Source organism: Chiroxiphia lanceolata, chromosome 23 (assembly GCF_009829145.1).
Source record: "Chiroxiphia lanceolata isolate bChiLan1 chromosome 23, bChiLan1.pri, whole genome shotgun sequence".
In the NCBI taxonomy this organism is placed as follows: Eukaryota; Metazoa; Chordata; class Aves; order Passeriformes; family Pipridae; genus Chiroxiphia; species Chiroxiphia lanceolata.
In genome coordinates, this window is record NC_045659.1 from 1,306,544 (window position 1) to 1,319,531 (window position 12,988).

A 12,988-nucleotide genomic window follows, 5' to 3' on the forward strand; every position below is an offset into this window, starting at 1 on the left:
CACCCCCAGCTCCCTCTGACTCGTGCCAGAGCTGAGGATGGAGCACAGAGAAGGAAGGGGCTGTGACAAACAGCCCTGGCTGGCACAGGGAGAGATGAATAATCACACAAGGTCGGGCCCCAGGAGGTCTCTGCAGCCTCTGTGCTCGGTGTTTACACTCCTGGGGTCACAGGGGTTCTCATCTCTCACCAAACGTGTCTGGGGGAGGAAAGATTCTCCTCTCAGAAAGGACCATGAGGTCAATACATGTGTAGGAACAGGGGTTGGACCGAGCTGCAGGGTCTGAGGGTCGGGAGGGTGCAGAGCCCATAGGGATGGGAGATGCCACAGATGCCACGTGCTCCTTCCCTGTTCCTGTGCTGTGGAGCAGGGCAGGAGTGCAGGGAGGGAAGGTCTGGTACCACAGCCCTCTTCCACCTGTCAAAGCTGGACAGAACATCAGCCCAAGCTCCAGAGCATCACTGCAGCAGGAAGAGCTTCTTAGCCTCTAATTTTAATACAAATCCCAGCATTTCTCCTGTACAAACACAGCCCACAGTGGTGTTGGTTCCAGCTCCCTCCCCAGTTACTGGGGGGTTCTGAAGTGTCCTTTGTGAAACGTGGATTGATCACAGCAGATAATTATTGCTTAATAAAGGCATTCCTGAAAAATTGCTCCTACCAGGAAAATTCCTGCAGTGGCTCCGTCACTTCTCTATTGATGAGGTTTGCAATGTTTGATAAACTGTCCCTTCATGTTTGAAAGCTGAGCAGGTTTGCAGCTGTTTTGTTTGTTTGTTTTAAAGGATGGTGGAGGAAGAAGAAAACCAGAGTGAGTCTGTAGTGACATTTTCACACAAACCACGATCAGACATTAAATCAGAATCCAACTCTGAGAGAGAAACTGAGATTTGGCAATGGTGAATAATTAAGGATGTGATTCCTACAGTGCTAGTTTTTCACTGTCACATAAATAATAACAACAACGATGATAATAATAATAATAATAATAATAATAATAATAGCACAATATTGCCAGATACCAGGGGGATTAGACATCAAATTAATATTTAGCAAGGTTAGGATTAAGCAGAAATAACAGCTTTATGATTAGAGCCTGAAACTGCTGCTAATAATGACTGATTATGCTCCTGCAGAGGAAGAATTACAAGTACTTAAGGACAAATAACCTTCCCGAAGTTGTTGGCAGCCTGAAGCAGAGAAGTACCGAGCAGACCAATAAATCCTCTGTGTAATGGGGCTGTTCTGTGGGCAGAGCAGAGGTGAGGGAGGAGGTGAGAGTGGTTTGCAGGAGATAAAACAACAACCACACGTCTCCACATCCACAGCCCCCAGAGCTTCGGGGACAAGTTACACCCCTGAGCCAGCAGGGTACCAACCCCCTGAGCCAGCAGGGTACCAAACCCTGGAGCCAGCAGGGTACCAAACCCTGGAGCCAGCAGGGTACCAAACCCTGGAGCCAGCAGGGTACCAAACCCCTTCCCAAATTCCTGGATCACAGTGGGATGGGGCAGCTCCACTCCCGGTGCCGGAGCCCCTGGAGCAGGAGCCTCATTTATTGGACATGGCTGGAGCTGCAGCCTGGCAGTGCCAGGCCTGTCTGCCAGCTCCCAGCTCATTAGCTCTGTCCTTCCCAGCTCCTCACCTCCTCTGGGCTCCTCTCAATGGGCTGGTTTTCTCTGCACGGGTTTATTTTCTCCCCGCTGCCATCACTTGGCAACAGATCTGTCCCTCTGTGGGAAACTGGGAGTGAAGGAGAGACAATCCCAGGGGATCCCTCCTGGCCACTGTGAGGTGAGAGACAGGGAGCGACTCCTGAGAAAGCCTCCAACAGGAAATCCAGCTGGGAACGGGCAGGGACAGGGCTGTGGGCTGGGAGCAGTGCCAGGCAAAGAGAAAGATGTGCAGTGGGGAAGCTCCTGTGACAGGAGCCAGGGGAGACCAACCCTCCCCTCCTCGCTGCCTCCTGTTCTGGATGATGGAAAAACATCGTTTATTCCTGCTTGCCCATCCCTTCTTGGCTCCTCCTTTCCCTGACTTCCAGGCTGGCTCAGAACATCTCCCCTGGGAGGATCTACCCAAACAAGGCTCTTCCTTGACCAGACTTTCTCTCCAATTACACACCTACATCTTAATCTGTGGTCACTCCTTCCACACCACCTGCAGCAGGCAGAGCCACCCAACAGGGCAGGAAGCCTGAAATTCTCCTGATCAGAAGCAAATGCATTGCAGAGTGCCACAGTAATCCTGCAAATCCACCTGCTGGAAGCAGCCCTGGGCCCCTGAGCAGCACTTGAGCACAGGTACTCAGAGTAATCACGGAAAAGAGAATAAACGGGGTCCCAGTTGCAACGTTTCTTTGTGTCAGTTTGAAATTCGTGGTCGTGTTAATGCAGCAAACGTGACTCTGTCTGCATTGGGAACTCACAGCTCTCCCAAAGGCACACTCCTGCAGCAGAGCACAGCTCTGAGAGGTGTTTCCATCAAATCTCCCCCGCTGGAGACATTCCAGAACCCTCTGGGCACAGTCCTGTGCCGTGTCCTCTGGGCTGACCCTGTTTGAACAGATGACACACTGTGGTCCCTTCCAACCTGCCCCATCCTGTGATTCTGCCTGCTGGGATAACAATATTGGGTCAACTCCTTAGAAACTGTATTTTCTGTGCAGTTATTACAGAAAACTAAACCCTTGTTGTTCACGGATATGTGTATTTGCAGGAGAGAATGGGGGGGGGAGGGAATCACAAAGATTTAAAAAATTAAAGGAAAAAAAGGCAATTTCAAGGAATTATGGCACCTTAACACATTTGCTGAAGAGAAATCAGAGAAGCTGGTGATGTGTGTGTGCCACATTCTCCTCATTTTCCCTGCCACAAACTGCCATTGTAAAAGTTTCTCCTGGGCAATGTTGAGCTCCAGCACTTTCCAAACACTGGCTCCTGTGGATGAGGGTCCTGGCAGGTGGACACTCCAGCCCAGGCTGGATTTGACTTTTCCTCCTCTCACTGCTGCATCTTCTTTCATTTCCACTTGGCTGGGAAGAATTTCAGATGAACTGCTGCCTGACATTTGAAAGTATGAAGTTCTTTGTTGCCTGTAATTACTCCAAATCTCCAAGAAAGCCTGAGGCAGCTCTCAGCCTGGCTCTCTCACACCAGCTGGAGTCCCTGCCTTTTCCTCAGGGATGGAGGCTCGCTGGGAATCCCAGGAGGGCTGCAGAGCTCTCGCAGTGAAGATGATGGAGAGAGAAGCAGATGAACCAAAGCAGCAGGAGGGATTTTGCAGTGGGCAAAACGTTACCAGACAGGGGCCCTGGGTGGCCAGATTTAATTAAATGTGTGGGCAATCCTTGTCCCAGGAGCAGGGCAGAGGGCTGCAGGCACTGCAGGGTATTTTAGGAGTTGTGTGAGGGCGGGGGGCACACAGTGAATGGATGTTTGCAGTCACCAGGCTGGGCTAACCCAGTGAAAATAAACGTTTAAAACAAACGTTTGGCATCACTGAAGCAGATAAACAGCCCACAGGATTCTGGGCAATTCACAAGAGATGAAAATAGTCAATTTAAAAGAAGTGTCCTTTAAGAGCTCCAGCCCCAGGCAGGAGACACAGCCCAGGCAGGAAGTTTGTCAGAAGCTGGTGATTAATTGATTCCTTTGCAGATTAATAACACGGGGGAAGCTGATGGTAACTCTTCACTGCTCCTCCCCAGTGCCCCTCCATCTGTCCCTAGGCAAACATCACCAAGATATTTTGTGAGATGCATCAGGCTCTACACTCAAGAGAGGGACAATGAAAAGCAGAAAGGAATCAACATCAGCTTCCTAACAGGGAGAACAAGTGATCTGTGGCCAGTGGGGATGTTTAAGGGCTTCTGGTTCCACATTGCACTGGGAAAAGGTCTAATCTTTGGAAAGCACCCCCTGCACACAGTGGGGATGCTCTGTCTGATGTCTGCTCTGGCTTTGCTGTCTGATGTCCCCACCAGGACAGATCTTGTTTGAAGCACTCGTAGAACTGTATTAAGCTACTAAAAGAACTTTTGATCTGCAACAGCAGGAGCTGGATGGAATTGTGGTAGCAAGGCTATAAGAGAAGCTTGATGTTAGGCTACAAGACTGAGGAGAATGAAAAATCTGTTTCCTCCTTTGCTGGTCACTCCCTGATTTGAGATTTTACAGCTTTTCCTGCAAGACACTGTGCCAGCACATCTCGTCTCATCAAGTCCTTGCTAACTGGGACTGATTTACTGCACCCAAGGCAGTCTGGCCATCGAGTTTGGCTCCTCTGGCTCCAGCTGGCTGCTCCCTGCTGGAGAACTGGACCCTTCAGACCTGGTCCCATCTCCCAGCCCTCCTGCCCAGCCACTCCTGACCCTCTGACCCAGCCCACTTTTGCTGAGCCCCTTTTCCTTGTCTGGGTCCTGGCTGGGGTAAGTGCTGGAGCTGCTGGGCTCTGCCTGCAGACTGTTCCCACAATCCCATCATTACCCTGGCACAGCAGCAGGCTGGGGCAGCTGGGGCTGTGATTCACGTGTCTCTCCCACTTAGCTGATCAAACGAGAATAGAAGAAATGAAGTCTTCAATTAATCCTCCTGTCCCCTCCCCGAGGCTCGCCCATGGTGCTGAACAGATCCACATCAATCTGCCAGGAGCCAACAGGGAGAGGGAAGGAGGCTGAGAAGGGGCAGCTCAGATATTTTCCCCGAACATCAACAGTAAGCTGAAGACAGAAAAGTCCAGAAAAGTCCAGGTTGTGCCTAAAAAGTTCATTTCCAGGTGCTCACTGTAATGTCAGTGACTGCTGGGAGTGATTTCCTAAGGATACAGCTCAGCAGCACCTCTGGCACATCCAGGTATGACCTCAGAATTAATGTCTGTGTTAAAGCTTGGCCAGACTGAGCCCAGGGGAGGAGGAAGGAAGGTCAGTGGTGCCTGAGAGGGCCCTGAAGGCTCTGTGATGCCCAGGGAGGGGCAGAAAGGTTGGCACAGGCACAAACACCAGTGTGGGTGTAAAAATGCCACCCTCACCTCAAATCCTGGGAGTGTGAAGAACATCTCCTTTACCTCTAGATGGCTTCCCAGCTCAGGGCACTAAGCTGGGTTTAGGCAGGGACAGAGCAATGGGTTTATTCTTAGCAGATCAATCAGGGCACAGTTGGTTTGCATCACTGGTTGGTCGCCAGAGGCAATGGAAGGGAAGTTATAGGAAATCCAGGATCAGCTCCATCACCCACATTGATGAGGTTACACAACCATGCATGGCTCTACCAGGCCTTGTTTTCCATGGGGATGGGATGGTGCTGCCACGTTCCACGGGGAATTAGGGCAGTGGAACTAATCTGAGTGAATGAGGCACCACAGGTTTGATTGCCTTGATCTTTGTTGAGAAGGAGGGTTAATTCTACTGAGCATGGGACACAGCAAAACCCCTTTCTGTCACCTACTGGAGGTGCATCCAACCAGGCCCTGTAACAACCCCATGGTCCCTGGGAAGTGCCTTGCTCTCCTGGAAGTTTGCTTTTGGTATTCATATCAGTTTTGGCCGAATTAGCCAAAACCCCAACAGAATGACTGTTTCCTTTCCCCACTCCTGGATTACCCATGACAAAAATGAATGTTTTCAAGCCAAAAAATAAAATTATCTACATAACCATCCCTCCACAAGCCTGAAAGCTGAGCTCTGCCATGGCTGCTGTTTCACTGCTTTGTGGGTTTAAAGGTTCTTTCGTTTAATCCTGCAAGGTAGTGACTGAGCAGCATCAATAAGAGCTGGTGCTTGTTCAAGGCATCCCAAGGTGTGACCTGCTAATTTTAGAAGAGCTCCTGCCTTTCTACCTGTTAAACACAGTCCCAATGTAAGTGATAGGAGTGCCTGGTGTTGAGATCCATCTGTCCTTCCTGCTCTGCTCACAATTCCCTTCTAATTTGATTTTAGAAGGAAAAGGCCAAGGTGAGGCCCTTGCCTTTTGTTAATGAGCCGTGTCACAGAGATCACCTTCCTCTCACTTCTGCCTCACTCAGCAGTGCTGAACTGCACCCGGAGAATTTCAGTACATTCCTGATGCTGCTCTGAATATTCTCTTCTGTCCCTGCCACGCCAAGTGTGAGGAAGGACAGTCCTGGTGCTTCCGAGTTGGAAATGAAAAGAAACCTCCCCGAGCAGCTTGGCTGCTCCCAGCAGTTCTTTCCCCCCAAAAAAGGCAGCATCCACACGCAGCTGGGTGAAGAGTTCTCCCTCCTGCCTACACAGCCAGGTAACCGTGGGCTGGCAATTAAAGTCCGGGTTTCAAACTCCAAACGAGTTTGCCTTTGATTGCCGTGCGTCAGTCGCAGAGCACATCATGTTTATGCATGACTCTGCCTCCAGAGATCCCCCTGCAGGGCAGCACAGGCTCAGCCTCCTCCTTGGGATCCAGACACAGCTCCTGGCTCTGGTCAGCACCCTGATGTTCTTTCCCTTGCACACCTTGGACAGCTAAAAATGACCCCTCTGACACAGCAGAGCATCCAAGGCAAGGGTGGACGGGGCCTGGAGCAACCTGGGACAGTGGAAGGTGTCCCTGCCCATGGCAGGGGGTGGAACTGGATGGGCTTTAAGATCCCTTCCAACCCAAACCATCCTGGAATTCTATAATTCTCTGTTTTCTACATTACCTTCTTTGTGCCTCTTGTCACCGAAGCTCCCTGGCTGGAGGCTGTGGGGTTGATGGAAAGGGCACAGGCTCTTCTTTCCTCCACGCCAGACCACCTTCAACCTCCATTTCAAGGGAAATATTTCTGAAAATGGACAGCAAGAGGCATTTACCAAGCAAAGCTCAGCAGCCACGAACATTTCCTCTCGACTAGAAACACGTGGTGATACAGAAATGTGTTCAGTAGCAGAACACTGGGTTCACTCACCAAATCAATCTCCTCTCACAGGCTACTGAAGCAACTGCTTGTGGAAATTACTCAGGGCAGCCCTGGGAAATCAGGCCCTGGGCTGATCATAATTATGCCTTTCATTGTTATTTATACAATTGGCTCCACTTCTTTACGGGCACCTCAGCTCTTTTTTCCTTTTCTCTCTCTCGTAAGTGCTTGTAGCCAGACCTGGGCGTGCCAGCTGAGCCATTTGCCACCCCAAACCTCGTGGGGGTGGACAGAGCCATGCCTTGTTGCACTGATATTTTTGTTCAGCTGATCTGAGCACACGAAACCACCCTGGGGCTGCACATCTGTCCCCACATCTGTACATTAAAACAACACTCAGGGACTCCAAAGGACGAGGACGCAGAAGACACTGGAGCACTGGGTGAGATGTCTGGATTTCTCCTTCAGAGACTGGCATAAAACAAACCAGAACACAAGTCAAAGCCTTGACATGACACAAAATGCTTTGCAGATTCATCCAGGGGAAAAAAAAAAAAAAAAAAAAAGGAAACAAACTCCCAGATGAAAGAGCTGAAAATAAACCCGACCTCAATTTGTGTGGAGCTTTCTAAGGAGAGCTGGGCTCTGTCACAGCCTGAGCTGCTCCTCCCTCACTGCTGGAACTGTGACATCCTCACTGGATGGTCAAGTGGCTGAAAATCTCTGCCTCAAGAGCTCTCCCCAGATAGAATAACACCCTGCAAGGCCCCTTAACAGTTCCCAGGGATCCCTTATTTCGTACAACTCTTAATTGTCAGAGCATTTCTGAGCCTTGACAGCCAACAATGGCTCCCACTGGCAGGTTTAACTTGGTACAGCAAAAGAATCTGCCCCTTGAGAGGAGAGGGAAGAGCAGCTGAGTGTGAATATCCCCCCTAAACAAATATTAGTGCCCATTTTCACTTTATGAAGGGTTCCTTTTACCTGCACACAGGTAGTGCTGGACAGCTGCACATCACTCGAGAAACACCCAGCAGAAAATCCAGATACTGCTCCATTTACTTGCTATTCCTGAGGGTCAGAGGAACAAAATGTGTTTCTTGCTGTGGGCTTGAATCCTAATCCTTATTCTTCCAAGATCCACAGAGCTCATGATAAGAAATCACCCTTTATCCTCAAAACCTAGGAAAAGAGAGTTATTACTGGTGAGGTTTCTGAACTGTCTGGCAATGAACTGGAGAGATTTAGGGAAGTTTTATTATGCTATGACACAGAGAAACCTTTATGTGAGCACAACACAATGTCAATCAGTGGACTGAGAGTCGGGATGGGCAGTCCCAGAAAGTCCTCTAAAAATTTCCCGTGCCTTATTTTAATAACACACAAAAAAGTTATAATTTCTGTCATTTGAATTTCAAATCCAACAGAAAGATCTACCTGATGCTTCTATTTTAAAATGCAATTCTTTCTTCTCTTTTCTTTTCAACTCCTTTGCAGAACCAAACATCATGTTTCATCTCCAAGCACTGAGATTAAAAAAAGCCAAAACAATTAGTGGGGAGCTGATGAAGGTGACAGGGTCATAATTAGTGCTGTTCCTCTCCAGCATGTGTTTATCATGCTAACAGAACGAGTCACTCACAGGGTTAGAGTCATGAGCTGCAGGAGCACACAGGGATTGTGCAGCTCTCACACTGCCAGGGCTGCTCTGCAGGGAGGAGAAGCACAAGAGAAGTGTTTTAAAGGTGGGACATCCTGTTATGTCAACAAGCAACCACGAACTGGCTACTGGGGGAGGCTCTGCTGTGCCTGACACGGTGTAGCCTCACCCTGACCTCTCTCTGGCATTTTGAGAGTGGTCTGTGCCAGGACAGGGCTGGTCCTGGTGCCAGTCCTGTGATATTTCCCAAGAAAATGGGTTTGTGTCACAGCACCAGAGGCACCTGAGACCTGCATGGGGAGCACAGAGGGCAGGGGATGCTGGAGGCAAATCCCTCAAGGATCTTTGGTGTGCAGCAGTCAGACAAACCCACCTGAGGGTCAGGAGCTGGACTTGGAGCAGCCCCAGCCCAGCTCCAGGCACAGCTGCTCCATCAGCTCTGCTCCAGGTCCCACGGGCACATTCCCCCCTCCAGCAGCCTGGCAGGGTGGGTCCCTGCCTTCCCCCAGTGCTGCTCTGTGCCCAGGACCATCCCCACCCTCGGCCAGGCTGGAGGCTGCTCCTCCTGACTCCCTGGGCACACTCCTGGTTTCTGTCCAGAAGGATCCTCCCCACCCCATGGAGAGGAAACTCAGCAAACCCCAGTGGCTGAAACAGCTCAGCTGGTTTGTGAATGTTCACCAAAGGACCAGAAAACACGTCCTGGGGGAACCGCTGGTGAAAATCTGTCTAATTTTACTTCTAAAAACCTCTCTGTAAATACCTTCCCTTCGCCCTCCCCGCTCAAGGATGGTTCAGCTACTGGATGCTCCTTGCAGCCTTCTGCAAAGACTTGATTAATCTGCTTTAAAACTCTTTTGTCTTCCTGTATCCACAGCTGAAAATGAGCAGCAATTACCCGGGGAGGACGTCCCTGTGAGAATCCCTTGCTAATTAGGTCTTAAGTGATTAGTTCCCTTCCCATCCTGCCCTAAATTTCTGTATGTTTCCCTGGTGTTGGAAAGTCGACTGGAGAAAAGGAAACAACCAGCAACTCTTATTTGAGCATATGCAGACACACGCCCAGGAGGAGCAGAGCAAGTGGGAAATGGGAACTGGGAAAGGTGTGGAATGAGCATTACATGGAATGTCCAGATGAGCACTATTTCTTACCTTGAAACGTGATTAAAAACTTGGGGGATTTTGGTGGGATAACAACCTCTCTGCTTCAAGACACACCAGTCCTCCACTGACAGGCCAAGGAAAAGCTTTCCCTGGCTTAACAATCCTGCAATTCAGTGCCATGGTCCACTGAGAAAACCGAGAGAGCCACTCACTGGACAGCATTTGGTTTTCCATATCTTCCTTGCTCTCACTGGGGTTTGGCAAATGTCTGCAGAAAAACACCCTGAGCCATCGGTAATGGCTTTAAATCATCCCAACTACCTCTGCCCAGCTGCAGGATGGCTTCACAGCTCGGCAATCATAATTAAACCCGTTACATTACTGCTTTAACAGGCTGGCATTTTCTCACTGATGGCCTGCTCAGCGTGCTGAGAGCGGTGGGCAGCTGCAGGGTTAATAAAAGCCCCTGGTTTAGAGCCCTAATCTGCGAGGAAAGTGCCTCATTAAGCTCGTTGACACCCGCTCCCAATATTCACGGAGCCTGTTATTTGCATTGCTTAACGTTATTGAGATTTCTTTGTATAATATGTGGGCAAATCTTAATGCAGGGGGGACACCTGGCAAAGTGGAGAGAGGGCATCTCATCTCCCAGCAAATAACGGCAGCACTGAAGCAATTTTGCCTCCTCTCTGACACTTCCCCAGCTGTTTCCATAGCATTTCCCTGCCTCCCAGCCTGCCTGGCATCTGTTTACAGCAGGAACAAAGGATCCTCCTCGGTCCTTCCCCAGTGCAGGGCCAGAGGCACGAAGTGACAGGGCAGAGAACACAGAACCGAGCACAGATGCCAAACCAAGTCACAGGCTCCTTCCACAGGACAGACTGATGTCCCAGTGCAGCTCCACCAGGAAAGTTATGGAGCTGTTTTCCATGGCCTTGCAGCTCCTTTCCCATGAGCCCATCCAAGCCAGGGCAATATTCACACTGGTCCTTTGCTTGTCTTCCTCTTTCTTGCCTTCAAAAGTAGCTCCAAAAGTTTCTGTTAATGCCAAAAATATAGCAACACCTCAGCATTTTGGGATGCAGGGGAGAGATTATCTTGTGCTGGCCTCGTGCTGCAGAACAGCTGGAATGTGCTGATTGCAGTGAGCTGCAGGACACATCCAGGTTCTGGGTGGGGAGTCTGGAGGGACACAAATCACCCATGCTGAGGGATTTGAGACCTGCTCAAAGCCTGGCTGGGAACAGGCCTGGAGGAACCTGCTGGCTTTGCTGGTGATGGGCTCCTCAGGTTCCATGTTTGCCAGAGTTCATTTATTCTCTTTACCTTCCTTCCCACAACCTCCCCCACCACCCCAGTCTCCTGGATTGGGAATGCTTTTTTAGAAATCACACTGGAATTGGTATAGACTCATTTACTCCCTGATTTCAGGATCAGTGGCACTGTCTGACAGCCAGGATGGGCATGGGATGAGAGGACAGAGAGGCAGAGCAGAGGCAGAAGAAAGCAGGGGAAGGGGTTTTGGTTTTGGAAGTGAACTGGACAGGCAGCCCAAGAGGTGACAGACTGGAAAAATGCCTGGATATACCCTGGGTGCTGCAAAAGAATCTCCTGCCTCCCTTCTCCCAGACAAGAGCAGTGCCAAGTGCCTGTGCTGCTCCCCCAGCTTTGCAGCCAGCTCCTAAAGACAGAGCTTTCCTGTCTGTTGGTTCAATAAACAGCAGCCTGTTATCATATTTATTTGCTGATTGAATCTAAATTACATGTGAGATGCTCACTGCAGAATGGCTCTGTGGAATTAGCAGTTCAATCCCGCTCTTTTTTAATAAGGATTCTGATTGCAGCAGTGATACATCCTGCAGGCTCAATGGTTAAGCCTGAAATGAATTCAAAATAAAAGGAAAAAAAAATGTGGAGATAATCTCCAAGTGCCAATTTGCCTTTTAAACCTGATTTTCCAACTCCTGAAACATTTGCTGGTAATGGAGGGGGGAGGAATTAGTAAATGGAGGTGGATGGAACATTCTTGAGAAGGTGGTTTTGCCCTAAATAAGCTGGGCTTTGCAGTTTAACGGGGAGTGTCAACAAAACTTAGAGAAAAGCCTGGGCTGTGGGCTGTTGGCATCAGATGCAGGAGACCCAAAGTCAATTCCTGTCTCTGGGGCAAAATGCTGCTCATCAGGAATGCAGCCCTGACCTTTCCCAGAGTTATTGAAGAGGGCTGAGCCTCTCCTGAGGGAGGGCAGCCCGGGCTCAGCACAGCAGGTGAGCTCTCTGCAAACAGAGGTGAGTCTCCTGCTGAACTTTGCAGAGATTCCCTGTGGACACAGCAGGGTGTGTGTCAGGGATGAGATCCAAGCCCTGTAACCCCTTCGGGGCGCCCTGGGAAGAAGCAAAGGCTGCAGCTCCAACCCCATCCCGCTTTCCTGATCCAAAGACTGGCTGCTGAGAGACCTCCTTGGCAGCCCCACCCAGGAACAGCCAAGCCAGCACCTTGTTGTGCTTCCTGCCACCCTGGCAATGATTCCAGGGAAAAGCTCCCAACAATCAGGGTGAGGTGAGACGAGAGACTTTTCAGCTCCGAGTGCAGAGGCTGAACGTGAATCCACAGCCACATTCCTCCTGTTTCCACAAAGCTCCAGGACCAGGAGGGCACATTTAGGTCTGTGCACACCAGGGGCAGAGCCAAAGCCCAGCCTAAGCTGGACTGAGGACCAGCTTTTCTTTCCCTAACAAAGGATTCAGGCACAATAAGTAGCTTTTCTCTCCTCCAGAGCCAAACAGCCCAGGTGGAAAACAGGCAGGGCTTGTGGATCCCTGCTTTGACTTTCCCTCCCTCAGCCCCTGAGCACAGACACTGGGCACTTCCACGCCCACATCAGCACAGCAGGGTGGGTGCTGTGGGTGCTCCATGGCTGAGAGCTGTCCCCATCCTAAGGAAAGGCACTGACAGTAGGAAATCAAGTGCCAAGTTCACGTTCCCGTGTGTGACAATTCAAAGATGTAATTTCTGTGACAGTTTTTCTCCCTAATTAGAAGCATAATTAAAAATCAGGCTTGGAAAAAAAAAAAAATAGGTAGTTAGCTTTTTTCCCCCCCCCTCCATTTAAGGGAACAAAATCCCTGGAGGATCAGTGCAAAAGCAAGATTGCAGGAGAAAAGCTACAGTGGTGAGTCCTTGGTAAACAGATCGAGCTGAACACTTGGAAATGCATCGATCCCTTTGCTTCCTCCTCCAATTTGGGTAGAAAAACAGTGGATAGACATTAACTCTGTTTCAAGCCCTACCACTGCTTGTCTTTTTTTTCTCCTCTCTCTCCAGTTTATTACCCAAAATTGCCCAGGCCACGGGTAATTCTCTCTGAGAGCACA